The sequence below is a fragment of the Triturus cristatus genome, chromosome 5_2 (genome assembly GCF_964204655.1).
Source record: "Triturus cristatus chromosome 5_2, aTriCri1.1, whole genome shotgun sequence".
Classification (NCBI taxonomy): Eukaryota; Metazoa; Chordata; class Amphibia; order Caudata; family Salamandridae; genus Triturus; species Triturus cristatus.
Window position 1 is genome coordinate 1011930367 of NC_140588.1, and position 25784 is coordinate 1011956150.

The 25784-nt window shown below is 47.2% G+C and overlaps 1 long non-coding RNA gene across 1 annotated transcript; it reads left to right on the plus strand.

Annotated features, from left to right (window-relative positions):
• The first annotated feature begins 6159 nt into the window (after positions 1 to 6159).
• Positions 6160 to 11704, plus strand: LOC146829591 (uncharacterized). The gene is made up of 3 exons (XR_014962018.1): positions 6160 to 6215; positions 6313 to 6370; positions 11648 to 11704. It is a non-coding gene; the product is annotated as an uncharacterized LOC146829591 (long non-coding RNA).
• The last annotated feature ends 14080 nt before the right edge of the window (positions 11705 to 25784 follow it).

Genomic DNA, 25784 nt, shown 5'->3' on the forward strand with positions numbered 1-25784 from the left:
TCAATGCTATAGTGAGGTGGATGCAAATTCTTGGAGCTCAGCAGAAGAGGAGGAGAAAAAGTATTGTCAGCCAGAACAAACAGATGACGAGGTCTGCACTTAGTACAGGTTTACTAAAGAGCCATATTTTACTTTAATGAATGGACCCTGTACTAAGTAGGCCAACACAACGCTGTGCTGTTATTTCTACACATATTCAATTGTTGTGTGGCTTGCACCTTCTAGCTTCTTGTAGTTACGAACACTCTGTTGCAGGATGGATATCACAGAGTGGCCTATGCATGGTATTTAAAAATGTTCTTGATTCAATGTTGGCTAGAATTAAAACAGATATTGCATTTTTAAGAGCCTCTCCCGGTTTGGAAGCTACGAAAATCGAATTCTATGCATTAGCACATGTCCCTTAAGTCACTGAACACATGTTCTAATTTATCCACCCCCTGAAACAGAGTATGTTTGTCACAATTACGAAATCCAACATTCATTATATGTCCAAATAATATGTAATGCCACAGGTCTAATAACAGACCTAGTTGCTCGGTATCCTGCGGGTGCTCATAACTCCTACGTCTTGAGACACTGTGGACTATATGAGTGTGCTAGCAAGAGGAGAGCTTGACGATGGATGTTTTTTAAAATGTAACCATAGTTGCCACATTTGGTTATTTCATAAACAGTGCACATGCCGACTATTAAGGCCATGATCATAACTCCAAGCCTTCCTTCCCACCCCCATAGAAAAAGGAGGTACAATGCTGTTCAGAAGCAAACAAGAAGCAATAAAGAGCAGACATTTGGTTTACTTAAAGTCAGATTTCAATGTCCACACAAAAGTTGGAGTACCCTAGAGCAGGGGTCTCCAACCTTGTCTGTAATAAGAGCTACTTAAGGTCAATGAAAATCATCCCAAGCTGCTGATACTATTAGTATTTTAATTGTGATCACATCAGACAAGATTGGTTGAAAATCAGAATATCTAGGCCCAAACTATTGCGAGGCCAAAGATTGTGGCAAACATGTGGGAACCAAAATATTGAGAAGTTAGGTCCATATAGGTAAATATAGATTTACTATTCTTAGCTTCACGTGTGTGTTCCATGACAACATATATATTGTCAAGGTACATACGTGCAGAGTTAAGTAGTGTAAAACTATGCCTACCTATTTACCTTCACAATATTTTGGTCCTGGATATTTTTGCCACACTATTTTGGACCTGTGATATTCTGTAGTCGATGTGCTGACGGAAAACAAACAAGATTGCATTACTGGCCAACATATGCAAGAAATGAGCAGGGATCACTTCTGTTCTTCAGGCATGGTTGCCAGCAGTAACAGAAAAGATGCTTTGTGATTGTATAAAGCCTCTAAATGGATTAATTAATTACATAAATAGCCGTAATGCCCTGTCACCAAAATTAATTTAGTAAAAAGTCTCTCAAAGTTCCCATGATTTATCACTCAAATATCACCTTTAAATTTAAATTGTGGGAATTAAGCCTCTTTTTCACCAAACATCAGTTTATTGGTTCTGAAAATACACGCATTGGGGCCTATTACGATGGAGGTAGGAAAGCCTCAGATCTTTGGTCAGAGGCTTTCTGACCCCCATCATCGGTTTCAATTCTGACCGGCTGATTATGTATCATAGTCATTCCGGCTGGCTTTCAACGGGCTCAAGGAGCCCATCGACCTGTCGGAACCAGCTTGTAATACCAAAGGGCGAGCCTTTCTGCCCTTGGGATTAGGATGCATGGTTTCTGGCATGGTTTCCATGCCGGCCTGTCCGACATGGAAACTATGTCAGAAAGCGGGTTTGGGGCCCTCCTGTTGACCCCTGCACCTTGTGTTTCCTGCCACAGGGTGCAGGGATAAACAACACCTCCCATTTCCCAATGGGAGCATGTATTACAGCCGGTTTATGGCCTGGAACAATGTTCGGTCACATCCTAATGATGTGTGCGGGACCGCCGATCGGAGGTCATCGGTCCTGTTTATGAGACAGTGTCATTGTAATCGCCCAAGAAATCCAGCGGCGATGAGGCGCAACCTCCAGATGACGGACTGCCATGACATTCAGGCAGTAAAATGACACGGATCAAAGCAGGATTGGCAAAGCCTAGCTGGGCAGGGGCACACCCCTGCCTGCCCCCACACTAAGATCTCAGGCTGCAGTTTGATTTGGGGATACTGGCTTTTGTTTTTATTCTGTTATAATAATTTGGTGTTAAGACAAAATATTGTCCACAAATATTGTGACACTAGAATATTGTGTCAAAAATATTATCAACCAAAATATTGTGTTTACCTTGTAAGTGCTCTACCAAAATATTGCATCAAAAGTATTCTACTCAAAAAAAGATTAGTATATTGAAATATACACAACATTTTGTTTTGAGTTGTCACAGTTTATTAGAAGCCTAAAGTGTTTGAAGAAAAGGCAAAACATTTTCTTAGACCTGGCATTTCTTGGCGTGGTTACCCCTGACTTTTTGCCTCTACCTCCTCTAATTTTGATGCTTTGATGGATTGCGTTTTGCTGACTCAGATGCTTTGGGCACTTTGCCACTGCTGATCAGTGTCAAAGTGCAAGTGCTCCCTGTGTAAAGTGTTATGGTAATTGGTTGACCATAATTGGTATGTTTGTCTTACTAGTAAAGTCCCTAGTAAAGTGTGCTATGCGTGCCCGAGCTGGTAATGCAAATGCTACTAGTGGGCCTGCAGCACTAGTTGTGCCACCCACACAAGAAGCCCTAAAAAGATATCTCAGGCCTGCAACTGCAGTGCCTGCGCGCAGTTTGTTAACTGCCTTGTTGCCCTGACAAGTGCACCCACTTGCCAGGCCTTACCCTTCCCTTTTTATGCACATCAGACACCCCTATAGTAGGCCCATGGTACCCCCCTGGGCAGGGTGCAGTATATGTGAAAGGCAGGACATGTACTGAGGTGTGTACCATGTCCTGACAGTGAAATACTGCTAAATTCGTTTTTCACTGTTGCAAGGCCATCTTGCCCATAGGACAGAATGGAGAATGCTGTGTCACATCTTTCCAATGCAAAAACAACACTTGATGGACAGAATGCAGAACAATGTCATACATGCACCCCAGTGCCGAGATCTGGGCCTAAATCCATCGTTTTTTTGCTCACCATGCCATTCCAGTTTGAACCTAGCCATATGCAAATCAGTCTTGACACTGTGCCTCATGGGAACAGTCCAGCCCAAAACTGCCAAGCCAGGTCCTCCCTGGACTGGAACCAAGCATCCTAGGACTGGTTTTGGGGTTTCACCCCTCTTCAGCCAGGATAGCTTGATTCCAGTGGCATGGAGAGCACGGGACTTACGTCTGGGCATACCCGTCACATGTTTCCAGCATATCTTCCCATAGGCATAAGATGGAGAGATGGAGTTTAGTGTGCCTGAACTCAGAATTTAATTACACATCCTTTTGTGAAATGGTTTTTGAATTGTGTGTTTAGAAACCGCGCTTTTAGAAGTGGCTGTTTTCTTGTCCTAACCATCCTGCGTGCCTCTGCCTGGTTGTGTATTGACTGTCTGGGTTTGGATGTGACAGGGTCTGGGAAGTGTCCTGATCCCTGGGAGGAGTAGGTGAGGCAGCAATAGGCTGGCCTGCATTTGATGTGGGGGGTGGAGTAGCCCCCGGGATGTGAAGAGGGCTGTGCTGCTGCCACAAAAGGATGGCTCCACCTTCTGCGGAGCGTCTGGGGCTCAGACCCTCACTATCAAAGGAAGAGGGTGTGCACTGGCAGGAAGACACCCAGGTCTGGTTTGGACCGGGCTCAGAGCCCCCTGAACACAAAGACTTCAAAGGGGTATAAATGTGAGAGCTGAAACCCCTGAACTCAAGACTGAACTCAAGCCTGAAAAAGGATTGAAACTACTTTGTGATCAAGAGGAACCTCTGCCAAAGAAGAACAGCTGAAGAGACTGAAGAGAAGGACTGCCCTTGCTGTGTGTTCTGGGGCTGGCCTGCAGTTTGCTGATTCGACTAAGGAGAGGACAAGGGACTTTGCTGTGTGCTGTGTCCCCCTGCTTGAAAGGACTTTGCTGTCTGCTGTGTCCTGAAGTAACTTGTCTCCAAGGGCCCGAGGAGAGCTGGTCCCCTGGTATGGAAACTCAGGAACATCAAAGTGTTGTACCTGAATGCCGAAGAAGATTGCTTTACAACCACGAAACGTCCAATCTCTACCCAGCAGGCTACAAGAGGTTGGAGCTGAGTGGGCCTGAGTGGACTTTGGGAGATGCTGGATGATATGCATGGAAGGAAAACATGATTGTGTTCTATTGTCCTGACTCTCTTCATAAGACAAGCATGCCTAGGAGCAGCATCCATCCACGCGACTGCCAACACCATCTGGGTCCTCACACCTAACATGCAACTGATTGAACAAAGCATGCAGGCCCAGGCCTGCTCCCATTAGGAGAAGGCAGCGTGCACCAACATTCAACCAGCTGGAGAATAGCACTGTACAAGATTGCCAGCTGGCACTTTTATCAGATGCTAAATATTTTAGGCAGTAGCGAACAAATACAAAAGCTGGACCAGTGGAAGAAATTCAGCATTAACTCTGTGATAGCCTGTTCTCACTTAATTCTAGCAGCACTCAGTTGCTTCATTTTGAGCAGCAGGGTTTGGCATGGATGTAGTTGTAATCTATGTAGTAGTAACTGGAAGGGGAGGCGGCCAGCCTGCAGCACCCCAGTGAGTGAGAAGGTGCAAGTCTTGGTCTCCACACTCTACCCTCCACCCCCAGCCCAGCCAAACTTACTCAGAACAGAACAGCTGTAAGCAGGTGTATCTCTGTTATTTTGAGGGGGGATTTAAAACTTTTTGAGGTCTTTATTGTTGAAATGTGGGTGATGGAAAAAGCAAAGGGGGGTCGATGGGATTCCGAACTCTCATCCCTGTAGGTGATGCCGGCATGTTAGAGTGGGATAAGGGCCACACACCGCTTGCATCGTTCACCTCTGTTTGAAGCTGCGACTTTCACACGTCTTCTCCTTTTTAGGGCTCCGCAGTGCAATTGTATGCACAGCTATTGTTATCACCATTTATACATGTAGTGCTTTGCCTCCGCCCATAGGAGCATTGCTTTCACCTGGTGATATTGGCTATTTGATGTCTCGCGAGGCTTCTTATGGCGTGACTGTAATGCATGAGGGACTACTTTACAATCTCTGACGTATAGTGAACCCTCATTAAATAATTTAGCCTGTGCAAACAATGCAGAAACTGATTGTTTTTTTCCTCTACCTGCAACAGGCTTTTTAATGTGTTAATGAGGCATCAAAATGTAAGCCAGGCCACGTGGCTTTGCCAAGACTTGTTTATGTTAATTGGTTACCTTGGGCCAGCTTCGAAACCAGCCTAATTTAGGGTATTTACCCGCTGCATTGTTTTACGAAAACATCGGGTCAAATTACATGTCAAGAATTGTCCTGCTATATTTTTTCACGTTTTGTATTTATACACAATTAATTACAAACCATACATAGCAACATCTATTGACAGAGAAACTAATGTATGGACATATCTAAAACAGTCAAACAGTGCAGAATTGGCTGGTCAGTCATGAATACTCGGTGTACGGCTGATGCTCCACTTGTAAAGCACATGACTGCTGACTGCTATCTGTGGATGCTGGTACAAAGAGGAGCACCTGAACGAGAAAATGTCATTTTGCCTGTGGCTTGCTTTCTAATTTGTTTCCTGAGCTAAGTCGGGGTAGCTTTAATTTGTGTTGTCACGTAGTTGGCCTGGTATGAAAGGGAAGTGGAATGAGGTTCTTATTGGAAACCACCAGTCCCTTTAAAAAATTTTTTTTAAATGTGCAGTCAGGTAAGTGAAGGGAATCTTTCCCCGTGTCAAGGCTGCAGCAACAGGTTCCATAGAACAGAGAGTGCATCTCATTATGATGCCCTGATGACATCACCAGTGGTTCTCCACCGAACAGCAGAACCTCACGCCCCTTCAGCTTCAGTTCCACTCAGGGGCTGGCCTGACATCTACACCGCTGTACCAATAAAAATCCAAGTAATGGCCACGCTGCAAGAAGACACGCCCCCTTCGCTTTCGGAAATCCAGGATTGGCTGTGGAGTGCGACTGTTCTGCTCGTCAGCATCGTCATGGTGGCCCTCAACTTCCAGAGTTTGGAGAAGACATCAAAGGAGCCGTGGGCAGAAGATCTGAGGGTATGCACGAGCTGCCAGTAACCCCCAGGCTCAAATTCTGATTGGTGGTCAGCGTGCCATAATAACTCCCCTATTTCCTCTCCTTGCTTTGCAACAGAAGCAGTACAGACGAAGGAAGAAAAGCACACTCCTGGCGGACAGGCCTGTAAACAACGGTAATCGTAAAACATGACATTGAAATAAGTATTACATTGTCTCTTGGGGGACCAAGCCCCAGATCCTGGGAGGAAGTGTGGGGTTCTACCAACAGCGCCTCTCAATGGACACTGATTGAAACACCAAGGCCCTCACTGCTTGGCGAACACACAAACCGTATTTATTTATTTTTAAAACATGCCTGTTTTCAGGCATATATGGATTAATGCACTGCTTTTTACACCCAACTGAAAGTGACTGGCCACAGGCCTGGCTAATAATGCAACTGAATTCAGGGCCATATTTATGTAGGGGTTCAGTCGCCTTGACACCGCGCAACATGGTGCATGCGCGACGCAAGACTAAAATGTAATTTATCAAGCCAGGCAAGACCCCGAGTGGCTTGATAAATCCAGAGTAACGCAACGCAATGCAAATTGCTGCGTTGCTACTCTGCCCTAGGGAGGCGTTCCATAGGCGTTGCATGCGTGTTACTATACAACACCCATAGATTTTGGCGCATACACAGATTTACCATTACAGGTAGACCTGGAAATGTGCCCAAATGTTACGCCTTCCCAGGGGAAGCGTAACAAGGAGAAATATGTTTATTTCTCCTACTTTTTCCTCTTTCTAGAAAGAGGAAAAGGCCTCAGGGGATTTGTTTTTGTGCAGGAAGGTATCCCTCAGTGGCGTAACGAAAGTTTAAGGGGCCCCCCTGCAATGTACACAGAGGGGTCCCACTCCGCATTTTATCCGGAGGCCTCAGACCGTAGTTCTGTTCTGAGGGGGCCCCCTGCAACTGGGGGCCCCCCGCACCGCGGGGGATGCGGGGGGCTGTGTTACGCCCCTGGTATCCCTGTGCGGGATGCCTTCCGGCACAAAAATAATCCTGCTTACAATGCAGGCACCCTTGTGCAAGGGCGCCTGCGCTGGCACAAGGCCGCACATTGTGGGCCAGTGCTGTGAAGAGGCAGGAATATGCCGCATTGTGATAAATACGACGCATTCCTGCCCTTTGCCTGTAACGCTGCGCAGCACGGTGACCTGCTTGTTGCAACATACAACCTTGTGGAATACAAGTGCACGCGATCCATTGATGAGCAATAAAGTTCAAAATGCATTGCCGACTAAATGACACTCGTCCCACAATGTGATCAAAGCCGCGCCCCACAGACAGCCTGGACCACTGTCTCCATCAGCGGAGAAATAATGACAGCTGCCACTCCGCTCTTGCAACTGTAAGATGCATGCGGTGCTGGAAATAGGGGTTCGGGGGTGCTGAAGCACCCCCGAAATAAACTGGAGGGACTTCACAATGAGACTGAAGAATAATGAGACGTCTTGAAAGAATTAATTCTCTATTTTTAAAGGCAGTCAGAGGTAAATTCTAATGAAACAGGGGCATAAAAAGTGCTGACAACCCCTCCTTTTTCCTTCACATATGTCTATGTTGACACTTGTCTGGCTGCAAAATGAGAACATCTGATAAGTTACTCTTGAGTGACCCTCTTGCCGAACAGTGGAGAAAGGCAAGGAGGATTCACCTGAAAGGTGTCTGTTGCATCCTTAGCATAAGGCATTTTATGTCTTTACATATTTCTTTTTGGAATGTTAGTGTGGAGCGTGCTGTTGTTTGTTGCTTACAGTGTCCTGACACAGACAAAGGTCCTGGTCATGTTGGGCCTCCTAATATCTCTCCTTCTCATTTAAACTTGAATCACAGACTCCGATTTCTGGAGAAAGAAGGGGATAAGGCTGGAACACTTTATGCCTTCCTCCTTTCTGTCTGCAAAACTGAAATATTACAGTTACCTGGCAAAACAGGTGCAGGGAAATACTGCCAGGGTAGCGCGGTATTGTTATGTTATGTTGATTTGTATAGCGGACTAATCCCTCGAGAGTGTATCCAGGCGCTTGGGCAAGGTGTGTAGGTGTGAGGTCCCCAAGGTGCTTATATGAAGAGCCTGGTATTCTGCTTCTTGCGGAACTCGAGAAGTGAGGTGGAGGCTCTGATGTGTTGACACTTTGCGCCTAGTTTGTATTCCCAGTTTTGATACAAGCACCTGTTTGCACCCAGGTAAGGATTACATTTTGTTCTGCTCTGATGTTTTAAAGCAGATCTGTGTTGATGGCCGTCACTCATTGAGAGGTATTCTGGGATCTGTGCAGCAGATACATTAACCCGCTGAACTAATGCACTGTCCCTTGGCACTCATCCTGCTGGTTAAGACCCCCTCTACAGGTGCTCGACCCTACTCTCTGTAATATAGTCAAGTGCACTCCTGTGTAGTCTTGGTATTTGTCCTTTAGAAAAAAGTAGGTGGTGCTGGTGGGTTAATCCTTCTGAGTGGAAGGATAGTAAACAGAAATTGAATGCGCAGACCTCCACTAGAGAGGGGCGTCCCCCACTCGCACTCTACTAGCACGTGCAATTCAGGTAAAGAAATGTTCCAAACAGTATTACTTGAAATCAAACTTTTTTATTCTTCTTTAACTCATGCAAATTCGTTTTAATTTTCTTTATGCATTCATTCCTTTTGTTTAGTGTACAAATGTAACTGAAATCCAATATGTATTGTGATACATCTGGTTGCCCAATGCATTTCGGGCCGCAGCCCTTCCTCAGGGGAAAAATATCTGTAGCGTAAAAGGAAACAAACCGTCAGTCACCCCCCAAAAACCCTTTAAATCAGTTCTTTAACTGTGATGAATACGGTGGTGTTTTGTGATAGACATGCGTATTTCAAAAAAACAAGTGGTTTCCCCAAGGGGCGATAAAAATGCGACACTAACATGACAGGTGTATACTGACCAATCTATCTTCTCACCGTGCATGAAAATCGTGAAAAATGGCGTGCTTTCAAAATTGAACTCGCTACCTCTTGAGATCGGATCTTGCACAGACCTCATGACCTTTCGTAAACTCCTAAAGACATGGTTATTTAGACAGGCATACTAGTAACATCTCAGTCCAACACCATCAGAGTAGCGCCAAGAAACCAACCTGGTGTACGTGCGCTCTACAAATAAAGCTTAACATAACATAACTCGATTAAGTCCTTCCTCGAGGGCCGAACCCAAGCAGCACGCCTTGCCCCTTTCACTGCCCCCAAGATCGCCACCATGTGTGGGGTCCCACAGGGATCGTTGCTGTCTCCCCACCTATTTAATCTTTACCTCCTGCCCTTGATTCACTCTCTAAGGAACAGGAAGGTAACCACATTCAATTACACTGACGACCTCCAGCTTGTTTTCACTATTGATAACTCCCCTGACTCAGTCCAGGAATTCCAAACCACCATGCTCCACATCCAGCGCTGGATGGACCTCAACCATCTTAAACTTATTCCGGGCAAGACCAAACTAGTCCTGCCTGGGAAAGGCCAGATCTTTTGGTGCCCACATTACTTGCCGACTGAACTAGGCCCTCCCCCAACCCCGTCCCTCTCCATAAAAAGCCTAGGGGTTACCATAAATGCTGATCTTTCACTTAGAGGCCAAGTAGGGGCAGTGGTCTCTACCTGCTTATTCCAGCTGTGCAAAATTAGGAAGATCGCCCACCTGCTCACCCACTCCGCTCTCATACAGGTAGTGATTGCCCTGGTAGTCTCTCATCTTGACTTTTCTAACTCTATCTTCCTCGGCCTGCCATTGTTTCTACTTAGACGTCTCCAGCTGGTGCAAAACCAAGCTGCGAGTCTAATCTACAAACAACCAAAATGGCAATCTGCCAGACCTTTATTATCAAAACTTAATTGGCTCCCTATTGCCCAACGCACAGCCTTCAAGATAGGGTGCCTAATCTTTAAGGCCTTGCACGGTCGGAGCCCTAAATTCATCAGCTGCATGATATCTAGGCATGTCCCTCCCCGCAACCTGCGTTCAGCCCACCTCCAGCTGCTAACTACCCCAGCCTTCAAGCTCAAACGCCAGGGAGGTTGTAGGTTCTCCTTTCTCGCCCCTAAACTTTGGAATTCCCTACCACTAGCGATCCGGTCCTGCGACTACCTCCTGGGGTTCATAAAAAGGCTCAAGACATGGCTGTTTGAGCAGGCTCATCCGTAATCCGTCTCTGCCTTGACACTGCCCAAACAAAGCAAGCGCCATGAAACCTCTCGGTAAACGTGCGCTATAGAAATTCTTGCTAACATAACATAACATAACATTATAATTTAATATCTTCTTTAATGTGGGCCCCGTTTGTTCTCCAGACGTTTTACAACTCGCAGTGAAAGAGTAATATAACCGGTGGATTATAAGCCTTTCTAATTCCCTTCATTTATCTTTCACATAATCCCCTATAAAAAGGTCGTACAAAGTTGACATGTTGGGGTACCTGCATATTGAAAATTAGAAAGCTTCTATTTTCTTTGTGGTTATTTAGCTCCCTCTTTAGGAAAATGAAATGGCTTTGCTTTGTCCCACTCCTAGAACGTATACATTATGATTAATGTGCTTTACTTTGGACATGTCCCTGGTTTTGGGTTAAACGCCCCCTTTTAATGTTGACATCTATGGGAAATAAAGAAGTCCTGATGCTACGCAGAATATATTGAAATCAATCAGTAGATTTATAGAGTGCTTTCTGTCACCAGTGAGGGTATCCAAGCGCTAGCAGGATCCAGTTGAATTCATTAATTTTAGTAAAGGGGGGAATTCCACAAACTATGGAAACTTTGTCTTTAGCAAATGTCCACATAGTGCTTCTCTCAACACCATAGGCACTGAAGCTTTAGTCATACAGAAGATTGCATGTGATTTTGACAGTTAGGGTGTCATGAATTGAGAGCAGGCAAAATATAAACTACGTCAAGGTCTTGCTGATTCTTTTGGCCAGAACTATCTTTGTCACAGTGCTCAATGGAACTCCATTAATTTCCTAGACTACTGCCCATTTGAAGTTTTAGTGAAGGTACAAAAAGAGATTACAACTGTTTATTTCGAAAGTGTTTGGGTTTCTTTGGTGCAAACCTAGAGATGGGCCTAGAACACTTTAGTAACAAGCATTGGCATAGCCAATAGGTCTCGCCTTTGGGACCTTATAAGTGTTTACCCATGCAACAGTTGATGTTGTTGCACCAAGGATATTGTGCTGCATAGCTAAATACTTATAAGGTCCCAAAAGCGAGACATATTGGCTATGCCAATGCTTGTTTTGGAATGCTAGAGAGTGCCTCCATAGATGCACCTCGCGTGCTCAAATAATACATAGTACAGGCGTTTCCAATGAATACGGTACAAATGGACTTGTATTTTCTACATCTCTGCTCATACTCACTGTCTTCTACTTCAAGGTGTTCACGTCATCAGCCAGGAAGTGCACGGAGCATGGTTTCCATTTATATATTCCATCATAACACGGTAAGCTAAAATGGTTGATAGGTATTTTCTGCTCTGCTGAAACCAAGGGGGGTATTTTCTTAAAGCACTTTGCAGTCTTTCCAGGTACAGGCATCTGTGAAAAAAAGTCCATATTTCAGGACTGTCGTATAACCTTAACTGTCCAATAGCATAATTACTGTCGCGAGGTAGAGAAGACATTTGGTAATAATCTGTGATTTTTACTAAGACAGCGGTATCCTACATAGATCTAGAAACCTGGATCCAAATCATATTTTGAGAAAAGGAAATAAGATCCGGATTGGTTCTGCTTTTTCTTGGGTCAATAGGTCAAGAGAATCATTAAAGAGGCCATTCAGTATAGAGAAAAACCCAGTTTTCTTTGCACCCTCCTAAAAACCACCAATAATAGCAGTTCTAGAATGTTGCTTTGTTTGATGATGTGAGGTGGGTTTTTGAGATCTAGCATGACATCATCACTGAAATGAAATACCAGCATTTGTAAAGCGCACAGCTACCTCCGGGGAGGTGTCCCGGCGCTGGTGGCCGTCGGGAAGATTAAGCAAGTCACTGCCCAGAGTCACATGGTGCTGGGCTAACCTGCCAGCGGTGTCGGGGATCGAACCGTGAAACCCGTGGTCGGGAGTCAGGCATGCTGGCCGCTGCACCACACCTCTTCCACCGTCACTGGATGGTCCCTTTAACACTCGAGGGGCAGTATGCAGCAAGCATTCCATAGATCCTAGTGAACATGTTCCACTTGACTCTGATCCCATGTGAACTGTAATTGTAAACAATTTACAAATAAATGATTAAATGAAACACACAAAAGAAAAAGTGCTACTTCTAAAATCCATCATCAACAAAGCTTTTAGTCAAGACACAAGATACATAAAAAAGCGTCAGATATTTGAAAAAGCTATTTCGGATGTACTTGTAATTCAGCATCCGCATTTAATCCCCATGGCACCTCTGTGCCCATGAGGATAATTCATTTGGATTCAGATCTACATATATCTATATCTATGTCTATATATGTGTGTGTGTGTGTATGTGTGTATATATATATATATATATATATATACATATATATATTATCTACTGGCGGTCGCCAGTAGATAGTTAAAGTTAGGACCGTGTTTCCATAGGAAATCCGCAACATTCTATTTGGAATAACTTTGTCAAGCGGGGGCTGAGAAAAAAGGGGGGTCCCAAAACGCGTTTTCCCCATGCAATTTTCCATAGTGACCTTTAGTCCAAGGTACAGCCCGAACGGCTGAACAGAATTACTTGAAATTTGGCAAAGAGGTAGTCCTCAGGTCAGGCATGTGCCTTTTGCATATATGGTGTCAATCTGTTCAGTAGTTCCTGAGTAAATCAAAAGTAAAATCACATACATATCTGGGCGGAGCCTAACCACACATCTCATCGTGAGATCTGATTGGCTGTCAGTACTTCATCCAAGAAGTGTTGGCAGCCATCTTGGGACCAATATATATGATAGCACCTCATTAAAAAGCATTGCAGTTAATAGAAGGTGTTAAGACTTTAGTTACATTATAAATCATTTGTTGATGGTACCATACTCATTATAGGAATTGTGGTGTGTTCTAAGGTGATTTTACCATGTGAAAAAGCCTTCTGCTGTGATATCACGAACCATGTTTGAGAGAAAACTATTTTCTCATACTTTTCCCACAGAGGTTTGGAAGGTGATCTATAAGCTAAACTGAGAGCATATTTTCTGTAAATTCACATTATCTTTCTCAGTCATGTAAGAATGAAGTCTGACATTCTCAGTAAAACATGTCAGTTGATTCCTTTGTGTTCTACGGCAGCTTCCCAGAGTGCTCTAAAGAACAACTAGAGTGCTAACAGTCTTACTTATGACAAAAGTATGGCACAACTGAAGCCATCTTGATTGGAATAAAGTGGTAACACTTAAAACATTTAATTTACAAAGGAACAAAATGAGGGGGTTCATTTTGCCATATAAATTATGATTAGTGCTGCAGAAAGAAAAACTAGGGCACATTTTGACTTCTGAAATCCTCTTTTATTTCATAAAAACATTCTGACATGCAGACTGAAACATGCACTTTGAATACCAGCAGCAGACTTGCCTGGTGAGCAGTAGCTTTACTACAGTGATCTAATGATCAACTAGAGTGCTAACATTCAGAATTTATGGAAAATGTGTGACACATCTGAATGTCTTCTTGATGGACTCAAAGTAAAAAACTGAAAGTTTTTATGTTGGAAACCGGGCAACCGGGTTAGCGGTCACCAGGTTCCCAGCACAGTGGTAGCTTGGCTTGACCGGTTGGGGGTCAGGCACCGTGTTAAGCGTACGTCACACCCTCACAATAACCATGCGTTCATCCGTTCCAAAAACGACACTACACCGTAAAAATTATGGAAGACAAGATGAAAATATATATGTCTTTATCTTATTTTCTCTTAGTTGCAGGCTTCACATCATAAATACAATACAATAGGATTTTCCTTCAAAAGAGCAGGTCAAATAAACAATACTACTTCGGAATTTCAACAAATAGGTTCAGGTCATCATTAAGCAAGGAATAAGTAGAGGTGCAATAAATACAGACGGCAAATAAATACAGTCAGACAATAAATACAGTGCAAGAATAAATTAGTGGAAGACAATAAGTAAAGCACCTTCAATAATTAAGGTAAAGCAATCAATGACAATTACAGATCAGATCACTTTCATGAGGTCACTTGGTCTTACTTTGCCCATACACAGCTTGTGGTCATTTGGATGGCATGGGGGTGTCCCACCTAGATTGATCAAGGCTGGGGCTTAAGCTGAGGCAGAACGAGGGTAACCTAAAGATCTGGCCCTCCAAACTACACAGCCCTTTACGGAGGTCACTGTACCAGTCTCAGTTCACCCCTGGCACTCCCAGGCTGGTCCTAACACCCCTCTAACCCCTAGGATGGTCTTTAGGGCTCCACGGGGCCTTAGACGCCCCCTCTACCACTTACTGTCCCTTCCACGACGATCGGCTCTGCTCGGCGCCGTGTCGACGCCGTGAGGCGGCTCCGGATCGATGTCGCTGGGCGGGCCCGGCTCGATGTCGCGGGGCGGCCTCGACTCGATGTCGCTGGGCGGTCTCGACTCGATGTCGCTGGGCAGTCTCAACTCGATGTCGCAGGGCGGCCTCGACTCGATGTCGCTGGGCGGTCTCGACTCGATGTCGCTGGGCGGTCTCAACTCGATGTCGCCTTCCGGCGTTGCAGGGACACGGTCTCCCCGCTTCCGGGTGTCTCCGGAGTGCGATCTCCACTCCCGACCTCTGGCGCGCTTCACCTCAGTTTCCGGCGACTCCGGTGGGCGGACTTCACTCCCCCGTCGACGCCTCACCTCGACCTCAGGTGACTCCCTACTCGACCTCCGGTGCCTCTCCACGACCTCCGTCGGCGCCCTCACTCGATCTCCGACGGCTCCGGGTACGACGTCTGCTTTCTGTCAGCGCCGCTTCTCTACCTCAGGCCCCAGGTCTCCAGGCTTCTCGACGTCAGGACTCCAGGAGGACACCACCGAAGAGGTCAGGAGCTTGCTGTTCTTCCTCTTTAAGGCCTGTTCCAAATGTTCAGATCCTTACGATGGTTCTTCTGGTCTTGGTCCCACACAGGGCTTTAGGCTGGGCTTGGTCAGTAGGGACTAGCATCAAGGGTGGGTTTCTGGACCCCACTCCAAGCACTGGTTTCCACCTCTGCTGCCTTACTCCGACCTCCTTCTATCTCTGTCCTCTCTCCTCTCCAGTCAGATGCCAACTGCCACTCTGAGATGGCCTCCCAACATTCTAAAACTGCCTCCCACTATCACAGGATTCTAGAATGTTCCAGGAGGTTCTAGAAACCTCCAGTGAGTTCTGGTTATGTCTCAGGTGACAATGGATGGCCACCATTTTGTGTCTCAGGCCCTCAGACAGAAGTTCCAGGGGTAGGGAAAATGGCTCCTTGACACTGCATCAACACTAACAAGTCTGGTGGTTCCCAAAAAGGAAAAAAATTATAACAGGGTTTGAGGCAGAAGTGGGACAAAATAAATAATGACGAGGAGGGACCACCCAAAGGGCTGACAGGTCTAACAATTTCCTACTGAGGAGACTGCAGTAAATGAGGAAATTAGGAAACTTCATAACAAATAAATCTCCCAAGATGGCCACCAGAGACAAAAGAGCCCAAATGTAGCCCAAATATCACCCAGATGTAGCCCAAGTATAGCCCAATGACAGAATGTCCCAGAGTGTTCTTAAGAACAACTAGAGCGCTTACTGTCTTACTTATGACAAAAGTATGGCACACCTGAAGCCATTTTGATTGGAATAAACTGGTAACACTTAAAACATTTAATTTAAAAAGGAACACAATGAGGGGGTCATTTTGCCATAGAAATTATGATTAGTGCTGAAGAAAGAAAAATTAGGGCACGTTTTGAGTGACTTCTCAAATCCTCTTCTATTTCAATAAAAAAATTCTGATATGCTGTCAAGGCTGTCAGACTGTCAGTCGCTCACACAGGCACGCACCACTGACCTGCTGTCTTGATCTCAGCGGGGACGATGATTGCAGATAAGATCCCCAAATCCCCCGGAGTGCAACCCCGGCAGGAGAAAGGAACTCGACTACCGGGGGCTGGACCCAGGGGGAAAGGAAAACACACAGGACCGGGAGGAGGAGGATCCCTTCAGAGACGTGGCAGGGCGGTAGGGAGACTCTCCGGGGCTACGGACAACCTGCAGGGACGAGAAAGCGAGAGTCAATGATGCAGGGATGGACTGTACACAGACGGACTCCGCTTCACGTTTCCTGGTTAAGTACCCACCTGTTACGACACAGGAGGTGTGGAAGTTTAGCACAAAGTATCTCCAATACGGGAATTCCTCTAGGGAAGTAGTGAGTTCTAGGTAGCGTCTCTGGGGAAAACAGGAATGTCTGCCACCACTGGTCCTGTAGGTAATGAAACAATACCCTAGCACTGCTCGCAATGTTTCGATCGTGCTCCGGGAAGGAGTGTTACTTCACACTCGAAAATAAATACCAGGGGACACAAAGTGAACGCACAGCGTGCGTCCGCAGTCTCCTAACGGGATGGAACCAGCACACGAGTGCGAGTCTCGGAGTAACCAAAGTTAAGCAGGAAGCGGACTTGGGAAACGGAGCTCCCGGGCGTCTCTCCCGGGTTACCTGATCTGTTCCGCGGGTTCCTGGTCTTGTCGCGTTGTCCACTTGACGCCACCCTCTAGGTGAAACGGGGCTGTCCTCGGCTCGAAACGCTGTAAAGTCTTCTAGCTGAAATCCGGCGGGGAACACCCTCCGCCACAGGTCTCCACTGAAAACAGTTGACAAGCACCTTCCGCTTCCCGCGGAAGTGCTTAAGTAGCCCTTTCCGGGACTTGCGCCCCAGAGCATGCAGGGAAACGTAGTTTCTTTCGCGCGTTCCTCGCTGTTGGGCCAATGTCGGCGCTCGTGCGCTGGTGATCGCTACAGTACCCCTTCTCAAGGACCGACGACTCGGCGGTCGTCCCGGTTTACCTGGATGTTCCTCATGAAACTGCTCCAACAACTCAGGGCAATGTAGGTTTTCCTCGGGTTCCCATGTCCTATCCTCCACCCCAAACCCTTTCCAATCGACCAGGTATTGAACCCTTCCCCGCATTAGTCGGGAATCCAGAATCACTTCCACCTCGTACTCTTCTTGTCCGTCTATGGTGATAGGCTGTGGTTTTGACGTTAAACGGGTACTGCTGGGAGTGTTGCATAAGGACTTCCAGAAGCGCGACGTGAACTGCGTGCCCCTGTCAGTTATCAAGACGTTCGGGATTCCATGAGCCCGGACCACATGTTGGAGAAAAACGATAGCGAGCTCTGAGGATGTGGGTAGCCTTCTTAGCGATATGAAATGGCCCATCTTCGTTAAGTGATCAACCAGTACCAAGATGACTGTTTTATCGTCACAGGGGGGCATCTCCACGATGAAGTCCATGGATATGGTGTGCCAGGGTCGTGGGGGAGTAGGCAAGGTTTGTAGGAGGCCCACTGGTTTTGTATGAATGGCCTTCCCCTGCATACAGATGGCACAGCCCTGGATGTATTCCTTTACATCTCTCCGCAGTCCAGGCCACCAAAAGGAGCGTTCCACACAGGCAATGGTCTTATGGATTCCTAGGTGTCCTCCTAGGACCGAATCGTGGCTCCACGTCAGGACTTGTCGTTGCTGGGTCTTGTGTGGTACGTATATCGCATGATAGTGATAGGCTAGTCCATCTACTTCGGATCGGTGCTCTGATTCTTCTTGGATCCATGCTTGTACATCTAGGTCCGCTACTGTCACTCTTACATCTTCGAGAAAGTCTTGGGAGGTAATGAGAGCAATGACATCACTGGGTGATGGGGTTTCAGTTAGGATGAGCGGTGGATTCTGCGGGGTTATGGAGGTATCGTTCCCCCATTCTCCTATACGAGAGAGGGCATCTGCCTTCCCGTTTTGAGGTCCTGATCTGTATTTAATGACAAAATCATAATCGGAAAAGAATAAAGTCCACCGCAACTGCCGAGGCGTCAGCGCCTTTGCGGTTTTCAGAAACAGAAGATTGCGGTGGTCTGTATAAATTTCCACCGTGTGCAAGGCTCCTAAAAGGTAGTGTCGCCATTCTTCGCACGCCCTCTTGATTGCCAGTAGTTCCTTGTCGGAGATAGTGTAATTGATCTCACTGGGTGTAAGCTTCTTGGAATAAAACGCGACAGGGTGGAGCTGCCCGTTAACCGGATGTCGTTGTGAGAGTACCCCTCCCAGGGCGCGTTGTGATGCGTCTGTTTCGAGAATGAATGGGAGTTGTGGGTCTGGGTGACGTAGGATGGGAGCCCGGGTGAATCTATCCTTCAACGTCTGGAATGCTCGGTCTGCTTCCTCTCCCCACTCGAACGGGACGTTTTTCCGTAGCAGTTGGGAAATGGGGCGGATTATCTTCGAAAAGTCCTGAATAAACCGCCGATAAAAGTTGGCAAAACCGAGAAAGCTTTGCACGGCCTTGACATTCTGCGGGGTTTTCCACTGGGTGATGGCTTCCACCTTACTCGTTTCCATTTGGAAATCTTGGGAATTGATGATGTAGCCCAAAAACGCGACCTCCTGAACGTGAAAGAGACATTTTTCAAGTTTAGCATATAAGGAATGCTGTTGCAGTCGCTCCAAGATGGCTTGGACGTGAGTGATGTGTTCTGGGAGGGTAGCGGAATAGATTAAAATGTCATCAATGTACACCACGCAGAACACATCCAGATATCCACGCAGCACCTCATCCATGAAGAACTGGAAGGCCGCCGGGGCGTTGCAGAGTCCGAAAGGCATCACACGATATTCGAACAGACCGAACTTAGTTCGGAAGGCGGTCTTCCACTCATCGCCTTTTCGGACTCGCACCAGGTGATATGCTCCGCGGAGGTCGAGCTTGGTGAAGTAATGTGCTCCTTTTAGCTGATCCAGAAGTACTGGTATGAGGGGAAGAGGGTACCGATTCTTTATCGTGATCCTATTGAGGGCGCGGTAATCGATGCACGTCCTCAATTCTTCGCAGTCTTTCTTCGGTATGAAGAAAAGAGGAGAGGATGCTGGTGAGGAAGAGTGTCTGATAAATCCGGATGCCATGTTGTCTTCTAAGTATTTTTTGAGGTATAGCGTTTCAGGTTCCGTCAGGGCGTACACTCGGCTGCAAGGGATGTTTGCTCCGGCAATGAGCTCTATCCGGCAGTCATACTCCCGATGAGGAGGCAATCTAGTCGCCTTTTGTTTATCGAAGATCTCCCGATACTCTCGATAGCGCTCCGGCAGGGTTATGGCACAACAGTACCGTTCTTGGGGACCGACTGCCGCTAAGTGCGTGGCTGGGGTTTCTTCGTGATCCAGTTCTTCTTCTTGATGCTTACAATGTTCTTGACAATACACTGAAGCCATGGTAACGGTGCGATCAGTCCAACTGATTACTGGGTCGTGCAACGTCAACCAGGGCATGCCCAGGATGAGCCGGAACTGGGGAGCGTCGATGAGGTTGAATCGGATACATTCGTAATGGTCCGACCCCACCACCATCCGAAGAGCCCGCGTCCGGTACTTCACTGGCCCAGAAGAGAGGGTCGTCCCATCAACCGCTTTTACTAGTTCAGGGACCTCTTTCTTCTCGTAGGGTAGTCCGAGTCGGCGGGCATATCCCTGATCGATATAATTGCCCGTTGCTCCGGAGTCCAATAGGGCATCCGTTTCCAGCACATCCCGGGAAGTGAGCCATAGAGATACTCCAAGATTCAAATGAGCCACAGCAGGTTGTAGGGTATTCGCTAAGACAGAGGAGATCATTACACGTGTCCTACCCAACTCAGAGACCTCATTCTGACTTGGGCTTCTTAGTTTTCCGCCGGTTCGTCTTGTCTGAATGTGGCTTGTACCCTGGGAATGGAAGGTCTGCTATTGAGCGGGGTTCGGGCCCGGCATTCCCGAATAAAGTGCCCTCCTTTTCCGCAATACAGGCACAACTTCATTCTTCGACGTTTGTCTCTTTCCTCGGACGTAAGAGGGCCCCGGATTCCACCCAACTGCATTGGCTCTGGCCCCTCTACGGTTTTCGGTGGTTCACCCGCCGTGTCCTTTGGTCTCGGGAAAGAATACTTCATCTCTCCTCGGCTCTTGTCACCTTTTCTCTCCAGAAGGCGATGGTCGAGCTGTACGGTTAAGTCTATGAGTTCTTCGCACGTTTGTGGTAGTTGCACCACTTGTGCCAGGACGTCCTTGAGTTCCCCCCGCAGCCCTTGGTAGAACAGGGTGAGTCGTTTTTCAGGGGGCCACTCTGTTTCTACGACCAACCGATTGAAGGTGGTAACGTACGTCAGTAAGTCTTGGGATCCCTGTTTCAAGGTGAGGAGTTCCCGATCCAATGACAGCATGTGGGACTTCCGATCGAACAATTTCCTTAAGGCTAGGCAAAAATCCGGAAAATGGTGCAACACCGGATCATTTCTTTCCATTAACGGGATGGTCCAACTTGCGGCGTTACCCCCCATGTAGGACATCATGAATGCCGTCTTAGCGGCTTCTCCTTGAAACACGGCTGGTTTGCATAGAAAATGCAGTCTGCATTGGTTCAGGAAGGTTTCGAACTTCTTAGGGTCCCCATAGAAGCGCTCTGGGGGGGCTAAAGGGATACCAGTGTTTTGCAATACGTGGACCGTGGGCACCGTGTCTGCGGTTGTGGGGGGATATGTGGTGGCTGTGAAAAAACCCCCTCTTGTATCAACGGGCTGGGCAGGAGGTGGTGGTAGAGTAGCTGGCCTTATGTACGAACCTTCCCCGGGGCCCCTGCGCGTAAGACCCGCCACCTCCCTTCGTAGCGAGCTCACCTCTCTCTGTACACTCTGGTTCTCTAACCGGGTGGTCTGCACCTCCTGCTGCAGAGCGTCAGGCTCTCTAACAACGAGGTCAGCACCACGTTAGTATCCATCGTCCAGGCTGGGTGCAAACGTGGGCTTGTCAATCTGTCAAGGCTGTCAGACTGTCAGTCGCTCACACAGGCACGCACCACTGACCTGCTGTCTTGATCTCAGCGGGGACGATGATTGCAGATAAGATCCCCAAATCCCCCGGAGTGCAACCCCGGCAGGAGAAAGGAACTCGACTACCGGGGGCTGGACCCAGGGGGAAAGGAAAACACACAGGACCGGGAGGAGGAGGATCCCTTCAGAGACGTGGCAGGGCGGTAGGGAGACTCTCCGGGGCTACGGACAACCTGCAGGGACGAGAAAGCGAGAGTCAATGATGCAGGGATGGACTGTACACAGACGGACTCCGCTTCACGTTTCCTGGTTAAGTACCCACCTGTTACGACACAGGAGGTGTGGAAGTTTAGCACAAAGTATCTCCAATACGGGAATTCCTCTAGGGAAGTAGTGAGTTCTAGGTAGCGTCTCTGGGGAAAACAGGAATGTCTGCCACCACTGGTCCTGTAGGTAATGAAACAATACCCTAGCACTGCTCGCAATGTTTCGATCGTGCTCCGGGAAGGAGTGTTACTTCACACTCGAAAATAAATACCAGGGGACACAAAGTGAACGCACAGCGTGCGTCCGCAGTCTCCTAACGGGATGGAACCAGCACACGAGTGCGAGTCTCGGAGTAACCAAAGTTAAGCAGGAAGCGGACTTGGGAAACGGAGCTCCCGGGCGTCTCTCCCGGGTTACCTGATCTGTTCCGCGGGTTCCTGGTCTTGTCGCGTTGTCCACTCGACGCCACCCTCTAGGTGAAACGGGGCTGTCCTCGGCTCGAAACGCTGTAAAGTCTTCTAGCTGAAATCCGGCGGGGAACACCCTCCGCCACAGGTCTCCACTGAAAACAGTTGACAAGCACCTTCCGCTTCCCGCGGAAGTGCTTAAGTAGCCCTTTCCGGGACTTGCGCCCCAGAGCATGCAGGGAAACGTAGTTTCTTTCGCGCGTTCCTCGCTGTTGGGCCAATGTCGGCGCTCGTGCGCTGGTGATCGCTACATATGCAGACTGAAACATGCACTTCTAATACTAGCAGCAGACTTCCGTGGTGAGCAGTAGCTTTACTACAGTGATCTAATGAGCAACTAGAGTGCTAACATTCAGAATGTATGGCAAATGTGTGACATATCTGAATACCTTCTTGATGGAATCAAAGTAAAAAACTGAAAGCATTTCCTACTGAGGAGACTGCAGTAAATGAGGAAATTAGGAAACTTCATAACAAATAAATCTCCTAAAATGGCCACCAGAGACAAAAGAGCCCAAATATCACCCAGATGTAGCCCAAATGTAGCCCAATGACAGAAGTGTGCAAAACACTTATTTTTTGTGTATTTGCAGTTTTATATAGTGCAGATTTGTCAGGTATTGGAGTGCTTTACATGAACATTGGTTACATCACACAAGATCAAATTCATTTTGGTTGTAGACATGGGGAGATTAAGTGATTTGACCAGAATCACAGAATGTTGAGCTGAAGCAGAAACTCCAACCTGGCTCCCCAGTTGCAAAGTCTGCAGCTCTGGAAGTAACACCACACCCTCTCCCCTTGGATGCAACATTTAATCAAGTGGTCAACTGGATAAAAAAAACTAAGATTACAAATAATTTAAAAGTTCTTTGTCGCTATTTGAAAACTCAGAAAATATGTCCTCATTTTAGTTTTTTAGAGCACCAACCATAATTTTGATGCAAATAAGACCCTCTCATATATGTAATTTCTAAAGGAAATGCTCTAGGCATTACAGTTTTGATTACATCAAGATGACGTCAGGCATTCCACACTTTTGTAATAAATATAGAATGTTAGCAATCTAGTTGTTCATTGGGATACTGTTGAGAGGCAGAGGCCAGGGGCACGGACTCTGAAAATTGAAGGCAGGTAGGAGAGTGCAGAGGCAACAATTTGACCACACTAGGCAGGCAGGAAGGGCAGTGGCAGCACAACAGACTATGGAGGGCAGTGGAAAGGGGGGCAGGGGTAACAAACCAACAATACAGGACTGGCAAGAGAGGCTGTGGCAATATAATAGACAATTGTGGGCAGAAGTAAGAGGCAGTGGTCATACAACCATACATGCCAACAGACCCGTTTCAGCCAGGAAACGTCCAATGTTTTTAAGCTCAAATGGGCTTTACTTGATCTGTTTCCTGTCTACAATTTTCTCTTTTTCAATGTAACTCAAAGGGGAAAATCAATACCCCAGTTTTATTTCAAAATTTCCCTCTTACCAAGTTCAAAATGTTCGCAAGTATGGTACATTGGATCATGGTAGGCAGGAGGAATTGGGGTAGGGACATGGACTCGGATAACAGAGGACAGGAGGGAAATTGAGAGGTGCACCAAACTGACCCTACAGAGCAGGTATCAGGGTTTGCAGCAGCACAATACACCACACAGGGCATGCGGGACGGGAGTGCAGCACAACAATCCATAGAAAGCAATAGGGAGGGGACAGGACCATGCACATGGACAACAGACAACAGAGGGGAAAGAGGCAATGGTAGCTAGCTGACCATAATGGACAGACAGGAGAGAAAGCTGCAGCATAACAGACCATAAAGGGCAGGAGGGACGGATAAGGGGCATTACAATGGAACCGACAAGCCAGGAGGGAGGGAATAGGGGTCAGCACATGGAAACAGAGGGCTGGGGGCAAGGGGGCAGGGCAGGAGCAGCAAGATGACCATGAGGTCAGGCAGGATGGACACTAGAAACCAGACACACCATGGAGAGCAACAGTGAGACTATGATGGCATACACACAGACCATGGAGGGAAGGTGGGAGGGGGTCAGGAGCAGCTAGCTGACCACACAGGGAAGGTGGGAGGGGCCATGGCAGTACAGAAGACCATGCATGGCAAGCGGGAGGGTTAGTGGCAGCACAATGGCTATGATGGGCAAGAAGGAGGGTGCAGGGGCATGCACAAAGGACCATGGAGGATAGAAGGGAGGGTCAGGACCTGGGCACAGACAAGAGAGTTCAGGGGAAGGGGCCTCACAACAGACTACGCGGGGCAGGCAGGAGGAGCAGTTGCAGCACAACAGACCAGGGAGGGCAGAAGGGTGTGGCAGTAAAATGGACCATGGAGGACAGGAGGAAGGGGATGGGGGCATGGCATGTGGACAGGCAGGGTGGAGGTGGCAGGGACAGATTACAGTCATCTGACAATGCTAGGCAGGTGGTAGGGGAGTGGCAGCTCAACAGAACACTCAGAGTAGATAGGAGTGGCGGGTCTATGGAACATGGTGGTCAAAAAGGATGGAGCAGGGGCATGCACAAAGACATCGGAGGGCAGGGGGAAGGAGAATAGGGGCAGCAAGCAAAGCACAGAGGCTAAGCAGGAGGTCAATGATGGGCCATAGAATTGGGCAATGGAGGGCAGGATGAGTGGACTGGTACATCATGCTAAATGCAGGGCAGTGGCAGCACATCAGACCATGCATAGCAGTAGGGAGGAGGCTAGTCCATGGATTCAGACAACAGAGGATAGGGAGGAGGTGGATGGGGCAGCAAGCTAACTGTTCATAGAAGGTGGGTATTAGGAACTTTATTGTTTTTAAAATGTGTGTCTGTGCGAACTACTTAAAATATGAACAAGTATGCAGCATAATCTCACTTTTATTCAGGAAGAAGAGGACGTTTGGGACTGTGACTCCGGGCTCACTTGGCAGAAACATCCCCTGCCCTCCACCCCCCATCGCAAAATGTAATGCCCGTGAAAAGGGTAGGTGGACGCAGTGTTATATAGAACATAGTCCTGAGAGCACGATTGAAAATGAAAACTAGATATAGTATATGGTATAAACTATGCACCAAAAAGTGTGATATAAGATGAACCGGGGCGTGAAATATAATATGCAATACATTGTGCGCAATGACAGATTCATTGGAGAGCGCGAGATAGCACAGGCACTAGTGCTTGCTATGTGATATGCGCCTTGGAGTGTAATATGCACAGGGCAGTGTTGTGTAACCTAAGTAGTCTCTAAAGTTGTAATATAAAACATGTGCTGGGTAGTGTAACATTGCATATGCACTGTGACAAAGATATGGATCCCAGATTGTAATATGTATGGCATAGCGCTGTGCTTTATAACATAGGCATCGAGGAAGGCACGTTAGATGGGGCAATATAACCCGTGCGAAGGCAAGTGTGGCATGACATATTCATGGGGTGGTGTTACAGTGCACATGGGCTAGAGAGTGTCATAGCATACGCACTAGCTGGTGGAATACAACACAGAGGTGTGTGGCACTCGGCGGGCACTGGTGGGTGTAACACAGCATTGGGCTCAGCCAGGAGCACACTGTGACTCTCAAGTGAGGTTTGTCTCCTTTCCAGAGAGTAAAATAAAAAGTATTACACATCCGGCGGTGGATGTGTGTTTTATTAACCGTGAGGGGTTTTCTTGCATAGTTTGGTCAAATTTTTGTCGAATCACCTTTGAATGGCTTGGTGTGCATGTGTATTAAATGTGCCCGTCAATAGCTACCCATGTTTGTATAAATAAACGACAAGGGTGTCTA